This window comes from Corvus kubaryi, unplaced genomic scaffold (assembly GCF_017639235.1).
Source record: "Corvus kubaryi isolate FWS band 111438036 unplaced genomic scaffold, C.kubaryi_AGA036_p1.0 76, whole genome shotgun sequence".
Taxonomy (NCBI): Eukaryota; Metazoa; Chordata; class Aves; order Passeriformes; family Corvidae; genus Corvus; species Corvus kubaryi.
This window is the reverse complement of record NW_024582063.1, coordinates 8,991,919-9,015,019: the sequence shown is the minus strand read 5'-3', so window position 1 is coordinate 9,015,019 and position 23,101 is coordinate 8,991,919. Positions and strand designations below refer to the sequence as shown.

The window sequence follows — 23,101 nt, the reverse complement described above, 5'->3', positions numbered from 1 at the left end:
GGAATGCACCACAGTGCACACACACAATAGATCTGGCATAACATTCTAGGTCTTACTAATTAGCATATCTATCAAAAATTTCCCAATGAGAGGCTCGAGTGAGCCCCCCCTCCCCAAGGAGCCTTCTCCTGGATGGTTCTATCTTAGTTTACAGAATGTGTTCTGGAGAGGACCTTGGGGTCTGGGGCACACTGATCCCTAGCTATGAAGCTTCTAAAATGTTTAGTCTCCTAGCTGAACAAACAAGTCCAAGAGTGTAGGCAAAATGCACTAAGAATATAGAAGTTGCAAAAAAGGTATAACAGGGGTATAAAGAAAAGGCAAAAAATCTTCACGGCATCATCAGTTCTCACTAGACTTTCTAACAGGTTAGTTATTAATACATCTGAAGGGTGATTTAGTAATCTTTTCAGTTCCTTTAGCCACTTTATTCCCCCAACTTCCCTCTGACAGGCTCCTGCCCTAAGTGCCATCTCCTGAATGTCCCCTGCAATAGGGTCTTCATCATCGTCAACCACATTTGAGGCTTTTAGAGTCTGTCAGCTACTCCAAGATTTTCTGTGGCATTAAAGAGTCATTACACATCTAATTATCAGATTTTAATTCCTGCCATGCGATGTGACTTAAATACACAAACTACCCAATGCCTCAATTCCTCCATCTGAAAGACAATGATAATAACCACTACCATCCTTTCTGCCCTTCTTTCATCCCAAGAAATATAAAATCCCTTACTTTTGAAGACTGGGTCTTTTGAACAAGACTTATGAAGATTCACAAATTGTGTTAAGTCATTAGAAAGCTCCTGAACAGAAGAGTGAATTTTATTGCCATGTGATTACCACTTACAGCCAAGTGAAATCATCCAAAACACCAGTAATTAATGGTACTCCACTCAAGCCCAAGAAAACATACAGTGTTTTGGGGTCTTTTTGGTTAGATTTGGTTGTTATTGTTATTATTAGTTTAAGTTTGGAGCTTTGGGTGCAGGTGCTTTTTTGTTATGTGTTTTACACTTTTTATCTCTAGCAGTGATATTGACACCACAAGTGTAAATAATCTATGAATCAAATACGGATTAAAAGATAAAAGAATCCTCTGTATAAAACAAATAGAACATCAGTTACCCAGGTTACAGTACAGTTACAGGCAATTTCGTAACCTAATTGAAAAATGTGCATTTGGCCAATTTTCCTGCCTCCAAAGGATTTATTTTACCTGCAGAATTGCCCACGTGTAGAACTAAAAGAGTTCAGTCAGAGTTCTCCTGAACACCCAGAAGACAGTTTTCTGTGAGGGAAGAGCACTGTGCCTTGGATGCTGTTATCCAAACCACTGCCACAGTCCAAACTCTCAATCCATTGACAATTGCTTGGTTGAGATGAGGTGTGAGAACAGGATAAATTGGTTGAGAAAAAGTAACTATACAATAATCCCTCTGCTGAATGAAGCACAACTACCTTTCACTGGCTAAAACCAGGGATCCTTTCTCACCTGGCTTGGAGAAGCACAGCCCTCTGATGCTGGCATGGTGAGAACTTCCCCTCGTATTTTGCTACAACCATTGAAACTGGATCACACAGGGCTTGTAACTCCCACATTTGTAGCTAACCCTCATGGGTTTATCACACATTCTCCAAGCCTCAGATCTGATGATGTGGGATCCTCATTCCTCATGACTGTCAAAAAAGACTTAGAAAAATTACTTGTGTATACTAATTTCGGAAACCAATAGAAAATAGAATAAATTTCGCGTATTAGATTGTTCGCCTTTCATGTTTAGAAACAAATGTTCTGCTTTTTTTGTGTGGGTGTGTGGGGGGTGTCTTTGTTTGAATGTCTGGGTTTGGCCATACCACATTTCCCTGTTGGCAGTAAAACTGTCTATGGACAGAGGAAAGGGTGGTTAGAGAAACCAGTTATCTATGCTAATTCTGAAGAGTTTACCAATACTGGGTTCAAAGAAAAAAATCCTTAAAATTAGAAACAAAAGAAAGGAGAGATTAATTTTTAAAAATTTACCCACCTTTCAATTAATACCATGCTTCTCTACATCTAGCCAAAAACACCAAGAAGCACTCCATTTCACATTTATCTGCTGTTACTTTTATCCAAGTTACTTCAAAGCATTCTTGACCCTCCTCAGATGAACAGAATGTTATAGAACTGGTTTATAGCACACAGCAAAATAGTTCCCTTAAAGAGAAGGGTAACTATTCTATAGGAAGCTAAAGCAAATATTGCACAAACACTTATTCAAAAGGAGGAAATGCCACCAAAACCTGGCCACACAAACCTAGTACACTGTCCATGGACAGCAATAAGTGCATCAGAGAAGGACATAGAACATAGACAGAGGACCATTTTCTATCTCTTCCCAAAAATCTAGTGCCATTTAAAGGCATTCAGAAATCGGTGGGGTTTTTTTCAAGCACTTTAAGATGCATTTAATTGTCTCATTATCCAAATTGCTTGCATAGTGCCCCACCAGCATTCACAATTGTTGGGGAAGTTGTTTAACAATTTCCTAAAGTACAGGAAAGATCATTCTGGGCACTAATAGCTCAGAAACAGTAACGCAAATATTATATCCTGGGAAATGGATTCCCTCTGGAAGCCGACCTGTCACAAGCAAAAGTGGACAAAATTAAATTATTGCACAACTGACCCCTTCACTCAGAATATTCACAGCCACTGAATGCCCTATAGGGTCCTATTCTCTTTGCCAAGCCTCTAGTTCTGCTGCTCACAGACATTTAATCAGTGTCGTAGCTGCCGAGAGGCTATCCAGTTATGTCTGGCATTCCAGACTGCTCCTTAAGTAGTAAAGCATTAGTGTACTACTCCTGTGCACGCAAATGAAAGAAGGATATGAATGCAAGGGCTGGACAAGACATCCTACCAAAAAAAACCCTGCCAGAGTTGATAAAGAACCTTGAGTTTTAAAGAGAGATTCAGCATGCACAGCCCCCACACTACCACCATCTTACGTAGTCATTGTGGAAAAACTGTTGGAGTGGGAATTTTTTAAGCAAGCGTTCTAAATAAACACAGAGCTCCCATGGCATAGCTCCATGCCCCTCCCTGGAAGCATTCAAGGCCAGGCTGGCTGAGTCCTTCAGCAACCTGAAGTGGAAGGTGTCCCTGTCCATGACAGGGGGACTGAAACTAGGTGGTCTTTAAGGCCCCTTCCAATCCAAACCATTCTATGGTTCTGTGAAATGTGTGTGTGGTCAAAATAAAAGGCAAGTTAGATCCTGATGGTCAGACAGGAAGGCAGTGTCCCACTCACAGCACATGACTAGAGCTATGGGTGTGTGCAACCACACAGAATGAAAATGCAAGTGATGAATCCTGATGTTTGTGCCTGGGCAGAAACAGAACAGAAATTTGGGGTTAGGCAGCAGGGAGTTGGAATTATGGCTTAAGTCCTTCTGGGGATTTAAGTGCCACCAAGGTGCTTTAGTGCTTAGACTAAAATTCAAGAACTAAAGAGTATTTCTAAGTATGGATAAGCATATGCATTAGTAAGGGAACAGAAGTTAATGCCCAGTTTCCTTTAAAATGAATTCTGTGTAAAACACTTGGTTAATGTTTTTACATCACCCTAGTAACGTGATCAACATTACCATAGAAGCATCTTATATGGAAAGACAGATCACTCTAACCTCATGAAAAGGTAATTCTACTTCTATGACTCATGGCCATAAATCCACACTTGTGGAGTGAAATGGAGAGACACCAACCATCCTGAGCTCCCAATGATGTCAGGTTAGCTGGCTATTCAGTATATGTAAATTTAGAAAAAAAAACCCAAAAACAAACCCACAGTACACGTCATACATAAATTTATAACCCTCCAAAGTTCAGCCTGTTCTGAGCAATTAACACAAAATTACTGCCAGAGCTGTGATATATTAGAATAAATAAGTCTTTAAAGAGGTACAGATGTTAAATGTGTATGTGCCTTGGAGAGTCATGTTAAACAACTAAAAATAACCTCAGTGATTATTGGTGTGCTTAGATTTTATAAGATCTAGGACAGGCAGAGGACTCTGTATTTCTTGTTCTGTACCACACCACATGTGTGATCTGGATTAAATTTCAGAGGGAGGTCTCTTTTTGTCCCTTCCAGGCTTTTACTTAGTAAGAGTGCAGTGAGCTAAATTCAGAAGCAGGGTGGGCATATACATCTCCAAAAACTGTGTGGGTCAAATTTAACAGTGACTAAATATTGGTACAAACTACAAGGCTGGTGTCCAAGAGACGTAAATCATCAACTTCAGTGGTTACTCTTCAGAGTATATAAGATGGGAATCAACATAAGGTAACAAACTGTTCACAGATAGGCGCTGAGCAGAGTGACCTGCATGAATTTAACATGTACAGGCTTATAAAATGAATACAGTATTATCTGCCTGATGGCAAAGAGCAACAATATCCATGGCAATAGCAGCCTCCATAACAAGCATTGTTGTTTTTTCTTTCACACTCTCTATTGTATATCTCTACCCTCCTCAGCAGGTAAACTACAGTTCTAAGCTGAAAAACAAATTCTCTCTCATCCCAACAGTGTCACAAAAACTGTTCTGGCAGAGAAAGATGAAGGCCAAGAGGGAAATAAAACATTTCTTTTGCATTCTGTCTTTCTGGATAAGCAGAACTTGGAAGTATTAAAGGGTGAGAGAAATTAGAAAACTACTCTTTTTCAGCTAGGGCTCTTTTTCAGCCCTAGCTTTACTGTAGCCTCCCCTCCTACTCTGGGCCCCTATCCCCCTACTCAAAACACAAACCACCTGCACATCTATCAACCAGCTCTTTCCTGCAGACTCTCAGCCCAGCCTAGTGTGTAACCAGTTCCTCCAAACCCGGGCACATTTCCCAGTGGTGCTGCCCTCAGCACGTGCTCCATAGGTTCTGCAGGAAGGCTGAGTGCATGGTTACCAGCAATTATTCCAAAAGCACCTAACATCCAGCATGTGGTGACGTGGATAACTAACAGAAGAGTTTAAGATGTAACAGTTCTCCCCAAAAAGATAGGTTATCTTCCCTCACTTCTTCCTCTTAAGCATCTCCAATACACTTGTTTGCATGCTTCCTGAGGGCTGAATTAGCTGCAGTTATTGCATTTTATCACATGTTTCTCTTTTAGGAATAATTTACACACAATGAGAAACACCATGATATAAGTCATCGTTAAGCTTGTCTCAGTCTTCATTGTAATAAGCACTGCTTGGAAACCACACATAAATTTGTGGCTTTCTTATGCCACCAAACAGCAGACAAATACAAAGTAATGGGCCATTCTTTGAAGTGCTAAAATCCTGTCAAGAAAAAAACAGACATGGTACAAAGAGTTGCTTCAATTCCCAATCTATGAGTGAGGACCAAGGAGTTCAATCACAAGGTAGTTTTCCCATCTTAAATGAACAGGAAGCCCAGCCCATGAAGCTTGTTGGGAGATCTATAGTATTCCACACAGTCTCATTCAGTGGAACATTTCATAACTAAGAGTGAAAACTGTTTTGTTTTTAAATAGAAAAAAAAACCCTTTAAAAAAAGTAATTAGTAAGAGAGTCTGTTTCAAACTTCTGGCACTAAAAACCTATTGCTATTGTTTCACAACACCAGTTTTAGTTTTCAGTAAACTCCAACTGCCACATAACTGTTCCCACTGGACATGGGTGAACAAACCCCTGTGATGTAAGGCTTCACCAGGAGCAAGCAGCCCATTGAGCTCGAGCTCAGCTTCTTAAGCCTTGGAAAAGACAGAAAGCTTCCTATTACCTCATCTTTCATCAGTCTGTTAAGAAACAAACCAAAGCAAAGTTGTGCCATTCAGCCTTTCAAATTCTGACCAGTCCTGGCTTTAATTGGAGCATTTGTGGTTTAGTTCATCTCCCAGAAGAAGGTGTCGTTCTCTTGCTAATGTGTATCAGAACCTTTCTCTTGGCTCTAAGTTTTTAGATGGTTACACGCAGCTAGAGAGCCCAAATCACAGCTTTTGATCAGTAAACAGTTGCTTCATAGAACCATAGAATGGCTTGGGTTGGAAGGGACCTTAAAGACCATCTCATTCTAAACCCCCTGCCATGGGCAGAGACACTTCCCACTAGACCAGGTTGCTCAGTGCCCCATCCAGCCTGGCTTCGAACACTTCCAGGGATGGGGCATCCACAGCTTCTCTGGGCAATCTGTTCCAGTGCCTCACCACCCTCACAGCAAAGAGCTTCCTTCTAATGTCTCATCTAATGCTATCTTCCTTCATGGAATCGTAAACTCGTCAAGGGTGAAAGAGACTTTCAAGGTCATCCAGTCCACCCAGCACCACCACTGTAACCAGTAAACCACAGTGCCAAATCCAGACACCTCCTGAACACTTCCAGGCGTGGTGACTCCAGCACCTCCCTGGGAAACCTATTCCAGTGCCTGACCACCCTAACAGCGAAATTTTTTTCTAATATTTAATATGAATCTCCCATTTTTTAAGTTTAAGGCCACTCCCTCTTGTCCTCTCAGTGTAGGTACAGCAGAAGAGGCTAATCCCCACCTCAGCATACCCTCCTTTACTGAACACTGTACTCGAGTTTAAAGCCATTGCCCCATGTCCTTTTACTACCAGCCCCAGTAGAACATCCCTTTCCAGCTGTCTTGTAGCACTCCTTTAGGTACTGGAATGTAAGAGGCAGGGCCTTCTCTTCTCCAGGCTGAACAGCCCCACCTCTCTCAGCCTGTCTGCATAGCAGAGGATCCCAGATTTGCCAGGCACAATTTGCCCTTAGCGAAGCCATGCTGGCTGTTGCAAATCACCTTATTTTCCATGTGCTCTAGCACAGCTTCCAGGAGGATCTGCTCCATCTTATTGTCAGGCACAGAGGTCAGACAGACCAGCCTGTAGTCCCCTGGATATTCTCTTTTATAAATCAGGGTTATGTTTCCCCTTTTCCAGCCAGTGGGAACTTGACTGGACTGCCATGATTTCTCAAGTATGATGGATAGTGCTTAAGCACTTCCTTCAGGATGTGCAGATGCATCTCATCAGCTCCCCTGGACTTGTGCACCTTCAGGTTCCTGAGATGGTCTTGAACCAGAACTTCTCCAAGAGCAGGCAGTTCCTCATTCTCCCAGTACCTGAAAACCTGGATTAGTTTTCCATAAAAAGCTCAGAGGTAGACATTTCTTCATAAAGCAAGGCAAGAGGATTCTCTCTGACTCTACTCTTGTGAATCTCCATTCACCTAATACAGCAAACCAAAGAACATTCTTTTACCAGAATAAAAACCAAGACAAATGATGGCAAACATCCCCTGCAGAGACATGCCAGAAATACTGACTAGATTGAAAGATTCAAGAAACTGAAGTTTGGCTCTGGGGTTTATACCCTACAGTCCTAAGCTGGTGAAGATGGGAAATTGTGCCAAAAAGCTATGAGACTATTTAAGCCAGAAGAAAATACATTCATCTGTTTTTTAAATAGGAACAGACATAAATGGCCATGTAATCAGCCAACAGAAATATGAGAGAAAAGTATTAAAAGAGAAAAATTATTACAGGCCCCCCTCAGAAATTAACATTCCCAGAAGATGATTCTGTAATACTTCCATGAAATACCCTCATTTCTGATAAATCACAGATCAGAATATACAGTCTGTAGAAGAAGACAGTTTCTTGCATCTCCTTTGACTTTTTTAAGGAAAACAGTCACCATCCACAGGAATGAAGATAGTGAAAAGAAGTATTAGGGACTGTGGGCAATTAAAGGGAAAGAAGATAATGTGGAATCACTTCTTTTCATAGGCAACGAGTGATGAAGACAGATTTCATAAATGACACTGATGCCTGATTTCAAGAGATACAACAAAAGGCAAAATTCAGTTCTTGCAATCTAGTCCTCTACTAATCCTCTAACAGGTGGCTTGGTTCTGGTACATGATTTGGTCACCTAAACCCAGAAATGCCTGGTTCATATGGAGGCCTTTTAACTCACATGTATGCATAGCACTTCCACCGCTTCAACAGAAGCTGCGAGCATGCAGTGAGCAGCACAACACTGAGTCATGAAGACGTGGGCTATTTCATTTCTAGTAAGGAGAGTGAGGCATAAGATAGAACCCAAACGTAGGGTTTCTCTCACAGTCTCCTTCTATGAAATGTGGTATTTCCAGCATGTGTTTCTCAATCAAACCATTGGTGGATCAGCTCGCGTGAACAGCTCAAGGACAGTAATCAGATACTAGCTGGTTGCAGAGTAGGCAACACCAAGCAGAAGCGAAACAAGCTTTCAAATGCACTTTACTCACAGCAGCCCCATTCCTTCTCCCCCACTGACTAAAGATAGGACAGCACATTAGCACTTAATATCCCAGTGTAAGTAGCCTTTCTGTTTCCTCTCCCATCCCCCAAACAACAAGTACAATTCTTTGAAACGTTACGTATTTTGCTTCTTAGATGAACTCAGTCCCGTGTCAGCAAATGACAAGTACAAGTGCTGGCACCAAAAAGATGCAGTTATTATGTACGGCTTGTGCAGGACCTTTACTTGTTTCTGGCACTAAAATATAAGTCTGTTTTGCATCAGCTGGATGTGATTCTAGTATTTTAGCTAATTTGAAACAGCACTGCACGCAGTACGCTGCACAGAGTTTGGCTCATTAATGGTAAGCCAACATTAAGCAGATACTCAGTCTACCCACACCAAGGCTGCTGGAATTTCTATTGGAATGAGGATTATTCTCTTGTAACAGTGCTGGTTTTGGCTGCTTGCAGCAGGCTGGGCAGAATCATTAGAAGCAGATCATTAAAGCTCAACACATTCCCAAAAGTCAGACTGAATTGGCTGAGCTGAAAGGCAGTTTACACATTTTCTATTTTTATCCAATAATAAAAACTTGGTTACTTTGGCCCGAATCCCACAGCAGGTTTCCTTACAGCAGCTGAGGGATGTGCCAACCTCTCCCATTGCCAGGGACACCCTCTGCCGGTAAGCTGGGGTGGGCCAGGGCTTGGCCCAAGCTTTCCCTTGGTGCTTCACCAGGAAGAGGCACTTGGATCATAGAATCATGGAATGGTTTGGGCTGGAAGGGACCTTAAAGATCATCTCATTCCAACCCTCTGCCATGGACAGGGACACCTTCCACCAGACAGGTTGCTCAAAGCCCCATCCAACCTGGCCTTGGACACTTCCAGGGATGGGGCATCCACAACTGCTCTGGGCAACCTGTTCCAGTGCCTCACCACTCTCACAGCAAAGAACTTCCTCCTGATATCTAATCTAAACCTACTGCCTTTTAGTTTGAATCCATTCCCCCTTGTTTTAGTTCGAAGCCACTGCCCCTTGTCCTGTCACTGCATGCTCTTGTAAAAAGTCCCTCTCCATCTTTCTTGTAGTTTCCCTTCAGGTACCAGAAGGCTGCAATTAGGTTACCCCGCAGCCGCTTTTTTCCTAGGCTGAACAATCCCAATGCTCTCAGCCTTTCCTCATAAAAGAGGTGCTCCATCCCTCTAACACACTTGCTGGCCTCCGCTGGACTCGCTCCCACAGGTCCGTGTTCTCCCTGTGCTGGGGACTCCAGAGCTGGATGCAGCACGGCAGGAGGGGTCCAGGTGGAGCAGACAGAGGGGCAGAATCTCCTCTCTCGCCCCGCTGCCCTCACGGCTTTGGATGCAGCCCGGCATCGGTGTCGAGTGCCTCACCGTGGTCCCGAAACTCCCTCCGTGCGCCGAAAGCCTTTCGCTTTCTGCTGCCGCGGGGCCGGGCGGGCGCGCCGCCGCCAGGGGACACTGCGGGCACGGCTTGGGGACACTGCGGGCACGGCCAGGGGACACTGCGGGACCGCGGCCTGGGGACACTGCGGGACCGCGGCCGAAGGCGGGGCCGAGTGCCCGGGCCGGCCCCGCACAGCCCCGGCAGCCCGGGGAAAGGGGCTGCAGCCCCTCCATCGGCCCGAGGGGAGAGCGGGCGCGGGAGCCGCTGCTGCCGGCCCCGCTCGCCTCCTGCCCTGGGACACCCTGTCCGGTCACCCGGCAGCGCTCGGCTGTGCCTCCCCGGGGACTCTGGCCGGGGGTCCGGAGGCTGGTGTGCAGATCCTGCCCGGGGAACACCCGTGCGAGCGGGGCGGGAGCGCACGGGCTGCACGTCCCAGCGTGTGACTTCCAGCCATGTCAAACCTGCGCCGCTCTATGGCACGCACGGGGACTTCCCCTCGTCTCAGCGAGCCCGGATCCAGTAAATGAAAATTCTGACCGTGCTAGTTATCTGGATGGAGAGTCCCTGACGGCAATTTATAGACTGTGTTTTGTGACTAACGATCATCGGGTCACTGGGATTTTCTGAAAGCTTTCAGGTATTGCCCAGCAAGCTGCCTTAACTAGAGTGGAGCATGAAGATGACAGCGGTGACAGGCAGCAAAACACTCTATGTGCATGGAGCCCATTCCACTGCACGGATAAGATACCAAAACGACTCGTGAGATACCAAGCATCTCCAGTGATAGCTGCACAGCCACTGCTGTGTGCCCACACTGAACAGAAGCTGTGGACCAGAATTACAGACTAACTGCTAATCCTGAGCCAACAGCTTTAACAGGTGTCCTCAGAGCACACACAGAAGCAGTAGCTCAAATCCCCCGAGTGGGATGGCCATCAGAGCAAACACGGACTTTTGTAGCACAAGAATTGCTATACATCGATCTTGCCAAAGTCACAAAACTGAAAACACTTCACAGTTGTGCAGTTTCCCCACCAGCACTGTTCCAGTGTAGTCCTGAATAATAAAAAACCTTTATTGTTGGCTCTGTTGCTCAGCAAGGCTAACTATCCCATCCTGTCAATTCATCTGCATTGCTTCCCACGCAGAGGTTTTTCATTTATTGCACACTGAGCTGTGCCACACACACTTGATCTTGGGTTTATAGGTGCACTCGGGGAGCAAGCATGCACAGTGATTCTGTAAGCAACTCAGAAGAGAGTATGTGTAACAAATCACATCATCTCTTGGTAGCCACTTTTAGTACAAGGATTGGGAGGCAGCTCAAGGAATAGTTTGATCATTATTAAACAATAATCTGGTCTGCTGATTCGGCTATAGAACTGGAAACTTCTGGCAAGAAGGGAGCAACAAATTTCTCCAAGGTCATCTTGACAGGAGTGGCCCCCTACAACTTAAGCCACATTGTCTTTGAAATGATGACCAAAGGAATATGTAACTGCTCCTTAAAAGCAAGCATGTAAACTCGGTAACAAAATGGTTAAATGGAAAAACATTACCCGCAGTCATTCTCTCTCATTTGGGAGCAGAATGTATTTCATATCAAGTGCAATTTCTCTTTTTAACAGCTTTATCTTAATGCTTTTATAGAATTTTACTTGTACAGCTACTTGTACAATCTGCAGCCAACATTTCATTCACTCCTTTTCAGTCAACACTTGGAGCTCCCTTAGAGAGACGCATAAATCCGGGAGTGCACTGATCATGCCTACTCAGCAAGAATAACACACACTCAGGGGCTAAAGCACTGTCCCCCAAGGCAGCAAGCTTGGTGTAAACTCTGGAAGGATTCCCTAGGCATTGCTTTTCATACGATTGTTTCAGACCCTTACACAATATCATAGAGGACAAGTCATAAAGGAATTTATACTGCTAATTGGTTTATTTTGTATATGAATATCCCTGAAAAAAATCAGAAAGAACTGAAATATGGGATAGGGGAAAGTACACATGATTCTGTAAAAACACTTAGTATTCGGAGTGCCTTTTTGGGAGCTAAACATCACCTGAGAAAACTGTTAATGTTTTGCAGCTCCTAAGGGAATAGTGTGGAACATATTCCTGCACGTCATAGACTCATGTCTCACCTGGGAGCCCTGACTCATTGCTTGGGTACACTGTTCTGTACATCAGATGCTGTGTAAGACATGATTTTTCCACTGTACATTATGCAACTTCTTCTGCAATAAAAACTGCATGAGGAAACTACAAGAAGCTCTCATTTCCAAATGAGCTTATTCCATTTTATTGGTGCTGGCAAACCTTTCTGCAGAGTGGCATATGGATGGACTGCCTATCCTGCTTGATTCATGGGATTGAGATGCAGTGTGTAAATTGTGATCACACTACTGCAAAGGCTACTTTAGGGTTTTGAAATGCTGAGAACAATTATGAAGGGTAATCTCTTACTGAGTATTATGATAGTACTGCTTTAGCAAGTATTAAGATAGAGGTGAAAAGGGTTTATCAGTTAATGCATTCTCTTGAAGGCACAAATTTCTTTGAAAATAAAGCTGTGTGTGACATCCAGAGGTCCACAACATACCCAAGAAGATGTGACCATAAAAAATATCTTCATGTATGAAATGAAGCAGTCACCATTCTAATCAGAGGAAAACTTCCAAATCACTCATTAATTCTTCCAAGGATTTCTCCACCTGGCTTATTCCCAAAGGAAAGCGGAGAAGGAAAGGAATTTTTTCAGGTTATTACATCTGAATCACAAAAGCTCCAGAGGAACATGGGCCATTAAGGACATAGCTCTGAGTAACCAGCTAGTTCAGCCTGGAGGAGAGGAGACTGAGGGGAGAGCCCATCGTGGTCTTCAACATCCTCATGAGGGGAAGTGGAGGGGCAGGCATCGATCCCTTCACTCTCCTGACCAGTGACAGGACTCAAGAAAACATGTCTGGGGAGGTTTAGTTTGGGTATCAGGACAAGGCTTTTCACACGAAGGTGGTCGGGTGCTGGAACAGGCTCCCCAGGGAGCTGGTCACACCACCAAGACTGGCAGAGCTCAGGGAGTGTTTGGACAATGCTCTCAGGCACATGGTGTGACTCCTGGGGGTGTCCTGTGCAGGGCCAGGGATTGGACTTGCTGATCCCGATGGGTCCCTTCCAGCTCAGGATATTCTGTGATTCTGTGATCTGTGTCAAAGTGGTCAGTTCAGCAGATCGGTGACAGCACCACCACTGCCCACAAGCATCCAAGAGTCCAGCTATTACCAAAGCATGTTAACAAGCCAGCTGAGATATTTATGCAGCTATCAAATGACAGATGATCTGTCCAGTTTATGCATACAAATGTTGGATGCCAAATGAGGGTGAAGGGGTTCATAACACAATGTGCTCAGTAGCAAGCATGACCTCCTAATTCAAGGCATTCCCCAGCCTTTACTTCTGTCTCTCTGACATAGCTACCTCCCCTCCTTCAGCTGTGCCATTTCTGCTGTTTGCCAAGTCATTCCAAACAGTATCAGGCAACTGTTGCTCAAAAAAAAGCTCTTTTTTCACACAAGATTTCTTTTCAGCCATCTACAGTTCAATGGCTGAGTTTCTTACACAGCCTATAAACATTGTGCTGCCAACAGAGGGAGAGCAGCAATATGGGAGAAGGGTGGGAGCGAGAGGTTAAAACCTGCTTTAGCTGGTGTTGCCACCTAGAAAACTGTATGTGCACCTACTCTCTCATGCAAAGGATTGAAATTCTAGCCTAGGTAGTTTTCAGAGACAACCAAAGGTCATTTTTTCCTCTGGATGGCTGAAGTCTCTGCCCTTTCCCTTCCTCTCTCCCCACTGAGTAGGAGCAGAGCACCTTGGCTGAAACCCTGGCAGAAAGGCATTCCCTGATGACAAATACCACTGGCCTGAAGGGTGGAGAGGAGTAGGTTTCACCCTGGCTCTTCTCACAAGATTAAAACCAAAACTTCTCACTCTTTGACTCCACCAGAAATAAACCACAAGTAAGCATACTTGATGTCTTACCTTAAAGCCTCAGTGGCCTTTCAAAGAACCAAGACATCTGAGTGAGAACTGAAGTGGGTTAAGCAGAGGTATGTCCCTTTCTGTCAGTTCTGGTAAGCAATGGGCAGAGGAGCAGAGTGACATCCATGCAGTCAAAACTGTGGCTGCTACATTTACCAGAAGCTATTTATCTGTGCTCTTACTCAGCTGGAATGTACCCACATAAACACCCCTACTGAGATCAATTTGTAAACTAGCTGTCATCCACACCCATTTTAAAACTCCTTTGTACTGCCAAGATGGCATGAAGGTGGGATATAGGGAAAGAAGCAGGTTTGATGTTTTCTTTTATTAGTTAGGTTGGTAGGACCACGATTTTGAGAAAAGCAAGGTGAATCATCCAAGCACTTAACAACATACACAGCTGTTTGCAATTTTCCCTAAGATTTTGAGAAAATCTAGACTGCAATGTGCAGCTTCACAGCCTGGATATGGATCTGTGCATGCAAAACTCTTTTGCCCTCACAGGGAGTATCAGCACACAATTAAATTATAATATTTAAATTTGCTAACTGCAGTGCTGTAATGCAGATCTTTTTTTGCAATCTAAGAAGTCCACTTTCAGGCCAAATACACATGAATTAAACTTTCCTCATACAATTCCCTGTGTGGACTGAAGGTTGACAAGAAGTCTGCTCCGATAAACTCGAGAGAATAACCCCAGAGAATTAACCCTGGGTTGCTAATTGCATGACATCAGAAAGCAGACATCAGCTGTGTTCTGTCAATTTCCTAGATGCTGGAGAGCTTTGTCAAGAGTTGCATTAAATGATCTGTCATCAACTGAATATTAATCTCTCAGTATTTTATTACTCAGACCTAAACAGGGCCTTCTGGAGGGCATGAATTATTGGCAATGGGAGGCAGTAATTACACAGAGAGGTATAGTGTAGAAAACATGACGAGCGAGTTTAAACGGTGTCTGGGGACCGTTTAATATCGTGCTGGCAAACATTGCATGCAATAAAACCATTTTAGAGAGAACAGATATAATGCAGGAATCCAGCCTCTAAACAACAAAAAGGAGCCCCAAAGCAGAAAATTACATTTTTTTGTTTCTCACATTAAGGCATAGTCCTCCAGGCTCTGCTCCTACAACAGAGCAGTAGGTTCTGCCAATATCTTATGGATGTGCCGAGTTTCTTGAATGTGCTGCAGGAATGGACACATTTTTTAACACACAGTAATATCTATAAATGAGATGCCATATTCCATGGCCTGCCTTTTGGGTGCCATGTGGCTGATGAGAGTCTTGCTGAATGCAGTGGTGAAGGGGATCCAAGCAAGGGCAGAGGTTATTTGAGGAAGTTTGCACTATTTGAGCATAACATGGACGTGATTCTGTTGTAGCTAAGAAAATATCTCAGTGCAGTGAAAATGAAATCCCAGTGAATTATTATGGTTGATATATCACAACCTGAGCCAAGCATGAACAGACACTACGTATTCTTAAGGGATGGTAAGGAAAAACAAATCAAAGCACACTCATACAGGGGATCAGCTGTCACAGGCAGGGCATATGGCTGATAAAAAGACAGGAAGCTTTGGAAAGCATCACTGAATTATTAGGAAGCCTCAGTCCATGAAACATAGAACCAACCATTCCAGGTTACATGACACAGCCTGATGTTCCCACAGCCATCATTATTGCATGAGAAAGCATGAGTAAGAGCAGAGGAGTTTTGTTCAGGTGTATCAGGGCATGGAAAGACCAGGGAAGTACTGGATCATTTCCCTGAATTGCTACTCAGTGCAACAAATCTCCTGCCTTGAAGAACTTGTATTAGTAGGTAAAATACACACAAAAAAATATAGGCAGATGGTGCTGGGAAGATATATATTTAACCTGATAAATGACAAACAGAAATGTACCTTGCAAAGCACGATGGACCTAAATGAAGAACATTTGCTCATTAAACAGGAGTTGAAAATGCATAGCATAGAAGAAAAAAAAAAAAGTCAGTAATGTTAGGGAAATTGGAATGTTCTTAAGCACAAAAAGTAGAGGCTCTGCATATTGACTTGGGATAGATTTTTGCTTTCTCACTCACTGGTATTTTCAATTTACATTCAGTAACTGAATCACTGCTCTTGAAATGTTAGTCATATAAAACACTGTTTCGGTATAAAACAAGCAGCAGACATGTAATTAGATTTGTATTAAGAAATATTATGTATTAATAATTAACAAATCCTAATTTATTAATGGAACAGTTTAATATCCTTGTGTTATCATTTGTAATAGTATATTCCTCAAGTTTTTGAGAGCAACCCAGGAAAACGACAGCCAAGAGTCTCTGCATATGCATCTGATGTCAGATATTGAGATAAAAGTGAAATTGAAAACTCATCATCTGGCTTTTCTTTTGAATGTATACAGCTGGTACTTGAAAAGTAAAATAATTTAATTTTCCTTATTTTAATTTTCCTGAACATTTTAAAATGTATAACTTAGTATCAAAGTAATTATCTACAAATACGTGTTTCGTGAATTTGGACATGTACAGAAAAAAGAAAAGATGGAAAACCAATTAATTAAAACTGTGGGAATTGTTTTTCATGTGAATTAAATACAGTATTTTGAGCTTTGCAAAATATCAATCAAAATTATGTAAAAAGCTGATAATCTAATAATTTATGAAGAAAATGTTTTGATTACACAGCCTCTTAACACGATGGTAAAAATACAGGTGAGTTCACATGTAAGTCTCATTTAGCATTTCTCATGAAAAGCCTGACTGGTTATGTAACTTTATATTACAGCCCTCAGTCACCCATATTCCCATTTCTGCTCCTCTATTGAATTGTGTCCACAGGAAGAACCTGTCCTTGCTGCAAGCTGCTCTGCGTGGGCCGACTTCACTGCCTCTTTGATCTGAAACTCCAGACGGAAGAAGCGTGGAAGTACCAGCAGGACAAAGGTTCAAACACAGGAAGGCTCCCTCAACATTTTATTCACCTGGAAAACAGGACTTCTGTTCTTATATAAACAATACCTAAGTTGTGGTCAGTAATTTCCTCACCTGTATGATCAAAAAGATTCTTTCATATTTGATTGCTCTTGGCTATTAATCAAGTCCTTAAAGAGAGCTGATGAATCACCTACCCCTAGAAAGGCATGATCGAGGGTGCATAACCTCTCAGTGCACTGACAGAAGAGGTCCTGAGTCCACACTGGGACTTAGCAAACAAATGGGATGACCAGAATTTACAAGGGAAATTTCTAGCTTGTGTACTATTGTCATTTACAGTAAGAAAGAAAGAAAAAATATTCATCTCTAGAGATTATTTACCTCACAACCCAATAGTGCACTTGGAAATTACTGTACCCTAAAACAGCTCTGATAAGCAAAGATGAAACTCAAATAGCTAAAAGGGAACTAAAAGAGCTCTTGCTTAGTATCAAATCCTGTTTTAAAACTTTCTGCTCTTAAAGACATCCTGTTTATATATTTAATCAATGAACTGATGTAAGACAAACAAAAATGGCCTGCAATCTTCTGTGAAATGCATATTTGCAAAGTTGGAGTAACTCAGCTTTTAAAGTAAACAGCTAAACAGCTTGGGAAATTCCCCAAATTCCTGTTAGATTTTGTTTCTGTTTCTCTGTGAACAGTGTTCTGATTTTTTTTCTGGGAACATACCATGGTTAAATGCTAGGCATTTAGAAAAGAAAACTCCCTTTCTTTTCTGCTCATTCCTTACACGGATCTAATCAAATGATTCAATTTGATAAGAGACTCTTGCCTCAGACAAAATCTGACATCTGACCTCCTATCAAAACAAGTTTCCGGATAATGAAATCTCAGGGGATTGCTTTGTTTGTTTTAAGATCTGCTTTCTTTCAATTGCAAGCCTTCTCCAAAGAGAATAAGGACATTGGGACAGGAGGAAATATTTTGGATCACCAATGTATTCAATTTGCCCCACGTGAAATACACGACCTTCATCCCAAAACTAAGTGGGTTGCACGCACACATGCCAACCTACAAAATTGCTCATATACATCATTTCTGCTGGAAGCCTTTCTGATGTCTTTCTTCTGACAGATAGAAACTTCTTCACATTTATAGCTTAAAACCAAGTACAAATGATACCTATTTATTATTCTTCTACTAACACTACTACTTCTCTATGACAGCTCTTTCCCTAACATGATCTTTACTCTGATGTTATTACATAGACAATGATCCCACCACTTTTCAGACTTTGTCTCTGAAGTCTCAAAAAAAAAACCCCAACCAACCAAAAAAAAAAAAAAAAAAAACCAAAACCAAAAAAGATTCTTATTCTCCCTAACCTTCCCAGTAGCCCTTCTATGTACCTGTACTAGTTTTGGTTCATCTTTCCTTATCATGGTTGAGCAGAAATGTATGCAGTATTTCAGATGAGGTTTGGCCAGACTCTTGCATAATTACATTGATATTTCTCTCTTTAAGAACACAAATAAAGAAATAAGCCCATCACTATGCATCTGAGTGCCTGTTTGTCTTCCTTTTTGCCCCTCTGCATTGGCACCTCAGCATCAGTTGCTAACATGCTTTTCCTCATTCATTCCATTGGCATTTCTGACTCAGGAATCTCCACCTTGTGACAGAAATTCTTGTGAATTGTTCTTCAAGTTTGTGACTGTACACTTTGCATCGTGGCAGGACGCTAGATAATCTCATCTGGGTTCCCTTGTTCCCAACATGCTGGAGCAGATGATCTTTCAGGGTTCCTTCCAACATGGGCTGTCCCGTGACTCCACGATTCCATGAATAATGGCATTTGTATTCTCATCTGCAAGGCCAGGCAGTCTCTTTTGCAGGATATTTCAGTCTTCTTCTGTAGTAATGTTCCGTTTGTATCCAAAGTCTTTACCAAAGATACTGAACAAGAGAGGTCTGTGATCAGTCCTCGAGACTTATAAACAATTTGTTAGCCTGATAACTCCCTTTTCAAAAATAACTTGCCATTTTCCTCCAGCTAATTCTACAGCTTCAATAGCCAGTTCTATTTTCCAGTTCTTGCACAACATCTCCAGCTGAAGCAATTGTATCTTGTATGGCATTGTATCAAATATTTAAGCAGAGTCTTGTTGCTTATTCCTTATTGTCAATTATTTACCTAAGATAGATAATAAATTAGTACTCTCAAGATTTAGTTTAGACAAATTTTTATAATCTGCTTATCTCAGGAGAGACTACTTACAACCCTTGCTTAGAATTTCAAGAGCTTCGATACTTTAATAATTTAGAATAATGAAAACATGACAACAAGCTCATTATGAGACAGTTGAAGGAGAAAGTTCTCCACCTGACTGGAGACATCTATCCACACTGTGCTCTGAGGGGAATGGTCTGGGGTAGGTTTAATTGGACTGCACCCAGATGGGTGTAGCAAGCTCTACTGGCACTCTGTAGAACCTACTGAACACATACAAAAAAAGCTCTCCTACTGCAGACTTAAAGCAAACACATCTTTTACAGATGTCATTTTCTCTTTGGCTACATGAGGAAGCTGCTTCACATGAGATAAGCTGTGACACTGAAGCATGGTAGCCATTCAGTACTAACTCCACGGATAAATGTTTTCATTCTGCACCAAGACCTTTGTGGTTTAGCTTTTCCTCTTCTAAGGAGAACAGTAATGATTCCCTTACAGCAGATCAAACACATAATTAGCAGGAAACAGGTTTTTGCAAAAGCTACGCCAGCTATTTTCACAATAAATTTGATGTCATGATTTCAAAATTCTGCAGTGAAAAAAATTCCTACTCTATCATTAGTTTTTTCCATAGGAGCTGTGTAGGAAAAAAATACCTGAATGAATGCCAGAAATGGAGCATGCAATCCCAGGGATGATCGTTACTATGGTTTCTTTAGTAAGAATTACCCACTTCCAGTGAGCTTGTGGCTGCTCTTGAGTTAAATATTACCCAAGTGAGTAAGTAAAGTGCTGCGTGTCCTCTGAGGCAGCTGTAGGACTGTTTCAACTTCCAGTGAATCAATGTAAGTCCCACGTTTCCGCAAAGAAAGAATCCAAATTCTTTCACTCCCTTATGGATGTGTGCCCACACCACATGCTGTATGTACGTGTAAGATGTTTCTCCAGTGACCACTTGATGGTAACCTAGCATTTACAAATAGAAAATTCCTACCCTCCTATAAAGAGAATAACATTTAGTCTTTGTGACAGTAAATAAGCCCACTACTACTTCTGCTTATCAGACATGCTTCCTTCCTGTAACAGGAATTATATCACTGATGGGAAGAAGAGAAAAGGGATTTTTTTTAATGGTTGTTTTATCTATCACTTTCACTGAGACAGAAATTCTAGACTGATTCACAGATGGAAACCTCAAATGCCATGCAGCAAAGCATTCATCTATGGACAGGAAACAGTATGGGTTTGATAGGCTACAGTAAAGGTTATGCCACTTTTCAGTACATTTAAAAAGACTGCACAGATACCTTCCCTAATACTCGAGTGACAAAACAAGGCACACATCCAAGCCTTTAATCATATACAGAGTATACTAGTGAAGTGCAATTCCAAGATGGCCCTGCAGATTAGCCTTGATCCTCCAATACTGACTCCATTAAGTGATGTCAGCAAGCTGTGTAGAAACAGAAGGAAACAGGAAGAAGAAAAAAGAAGTGGCATTTGAAATAATGAGAATACAAAGGCTGGTGCAAGTACCAAATGCAGATGAGCTCAAGAGGCACTACAGAAGGAGCACTAAATTACAGTAACTGGTACCAGGGCAAAGAACAGAAAGTGTATAGAATAGGCTGGTTTAAATTTGTTTTTTAAAAGATGTACTTTTAGCAAGAGTCTGGATGAGTACATGAAGACACTTAAAAAATGTTCACAGGCATGAATGTAAAATATCAGCGGGAAAGAGCAAGACTTTCTAATAAGCTCTCTGGAGGTATAACAATTGATCTCTGTTCTGGGAAGCTTGACTTTGCCTTTCTGTTGATTTTTTTAGCTTTGGAGGCTAAAATTAACTTTTAAAAATATAATCATTTTAAATCTGACCTAACAAAACCCAAAATAAATTAATAAATAAATAGCTGAATTGGACCCAGTCTATTCCTGGAATGAATACTTTTGTGTGTGGGTAAGTATGCAGTAAGCACTTTGCTTCTTCATTAGACTCACAGAAAATGCAAAAAAAGGAATCCACGCTAACTTGGATCCAGACAAACCATAACCTTCATTGTGAACCTAAGAGGCAAAATCCAGCTTTGTTAGCAGCCCTCATCTACATGACACATCCACAAATAAGACTGCAATTTACAGTGTGCCTCACACGAACCATAATCTGAATATAGAAAAGATCTTCCCTATATACCTGCATTTGAAAATCATGTGGATGTAATACAGACCACATTTTTGTGGGGAACGAGTCAAACCAACTGGAAGCTTTTTGAAGCTACAGTACATCAAGTGGGATTTTAACCACATATAGATGTGAAACCTTTTTTGTGATGGTGTAACACTGCTGCAAAAGAAGAGGTTTGGATCTGAAAAAGGATTTTCTGTTGCTTCCTTAACAAATGGGCTTTTTCCTTTCTGTTCTCCTTTCTTGTTCCCTATTCATGTGAAAATTATCCCAGGCTCCAGAACATACTTTCTGTTTTGAAGGTTCCTGTAAATCAATACCCTTACAAACAGCTCCTGCAAGAAGCGTAATCGCTGCGTGTGTAGAGATACATAAGCCTGGGCTTTAACAGTTCACTGTCCTCGTCGACCCCTGATTCAGCCATGACATTAATTCTATAAACATATCAGAATGTTGGACTTACTTGGCTTGGGATACTGATTTTGCTCACTCCTTTTACTTGAGGCTCCCAGCTGCCTTTGAATATTAGTCACACAATATACTAATTGGTGAGGTGCCTTAGTTTATCTATCAAGTAGAAGAATGATGAAAAAGGCCCTTGGGAAATATTCCTGGGAAAAAAAGTGGTGCAAGAGATGGAGGAAGACGCAGCCCATGCCCTACTGTTACTAATGGACGTGATGCACAGGCTGGAGCTACACCCTGAGGTGCTGGGATAAAGGTGGGGACAGTGAGGGCTCCCACAGGGTTCCCAGTCCTTCCAAGGAACAGCAACATATCCTTGGGCTTAGATTGTTGTCTCCATCACACAACATTGCTGAGAATTCAGCTGTCTTCCCCTGTACACTCTGCAGAGACATTATACAATTAATAAAGCAATAAACTCCAATGCAGAAACCACGGAATGAATCTTTTACTGCAGAACACGAACATCGCTTGCTGATGGGGAGTGTGCCACAGAACTTGGATATTACACCAAGTGATAAGCTGAAGTCAGTTTCTAGACAGATGTTTAGAAGAATAAATGTGTAAGGAGGAGAATTTTACCCAGGGAACCGTATCTCTATTTCTTGAAGAGAGCATCTGTGGAACAAAATTCTTTAGAAGGATTCTGCTGGGATGGACTGTCTTGGACTAGATGGTTGATCTTACCTCCCATTTTTGAAGGTCCACAGGGCTCCATATGCGAGACCAGCTTTTGTAACACTCCTGACCTCAGTTAGATACTTTCCAGTCAGCTGCACATACCTAGTTATGAGATATGAAACATTCCCTCTCTCCCTTCATCCTAAACCATGACAGATTCTCCCAGAGGGAATGTTGTTCATTTTCCACCATGCTACCCCTTCTCCATTACATCTCTACTCTGCCCAAACTATACAGTGGCATTTCAGTGCCTGAGGGAATGTGGGTGTGTGGATGGATATATAGGGTGCCACACAGAATAGTACCAAGGACATTATCCAAAATGTGTATCTTGAACTGTACTGAGACTTTTGTTTCCCTAGGCAGCGACTGAAGCAGATTCTCTTTGTAGGGTGACTCAGTTCTTAAGGGACCATGAGGAACTTTGAAGACAGCATTTACGCTGCAGATGCAAATTCTGGAAATTCTCTTGGTAACAGCCTAACAAATAATTTAAGGGAGCCAACAGCTCATCTGGAGTTTCTAGCCTAAGACATCGGTACAAGAGGGCCCTTTAGAAGGCAGAGTTGACTACATGGTTTCCCCAGTTCTATCTTGGCAGTGATCAGCAGTGCACCATTCTACTAAAGAAGCTAAAAAAAAAGTTTAAAAAAAATTAAAATTCAGACATTTCACATCATATTCTGATGATAAATACTGCGATCCTGGTGAGGGGAGAAAGTAAACCCATGAGTTTAACTGAAAAAAATCCAAATGCTGAATTGAGAGAGTTGGCAAAGAGGTGGAGATTTTTATTACCCAAAGGTGCTCTTTGACTGGGAAATACTGTGAGA

At 42.0% G+C, this 23,101-nt stretch overlaps 1 long non-coding RNA gene across 1 annotated transcript; it reads right to left on the bottom strand.

Annotated features, from left to right (window-relative positions):
• Positions 1-185: 185 nt before the first annotated feature.
• LOC121675922 lies at positions 186-21,560 on the bottom strand. Its single transcript, XR_006020281.1, has 3 exons — positions 21,550-21,560; positions 16,604-16,612; positions 186-348 (listed from the first exon to the last, which is right to left on the bottom strand). It is a non-coding gene; the product is annotated as an uncharacterized LOC121675922 (long non-coding RNA).
• Positions 21,561-23,101: the final 1,541 nt, after the last annotated feature.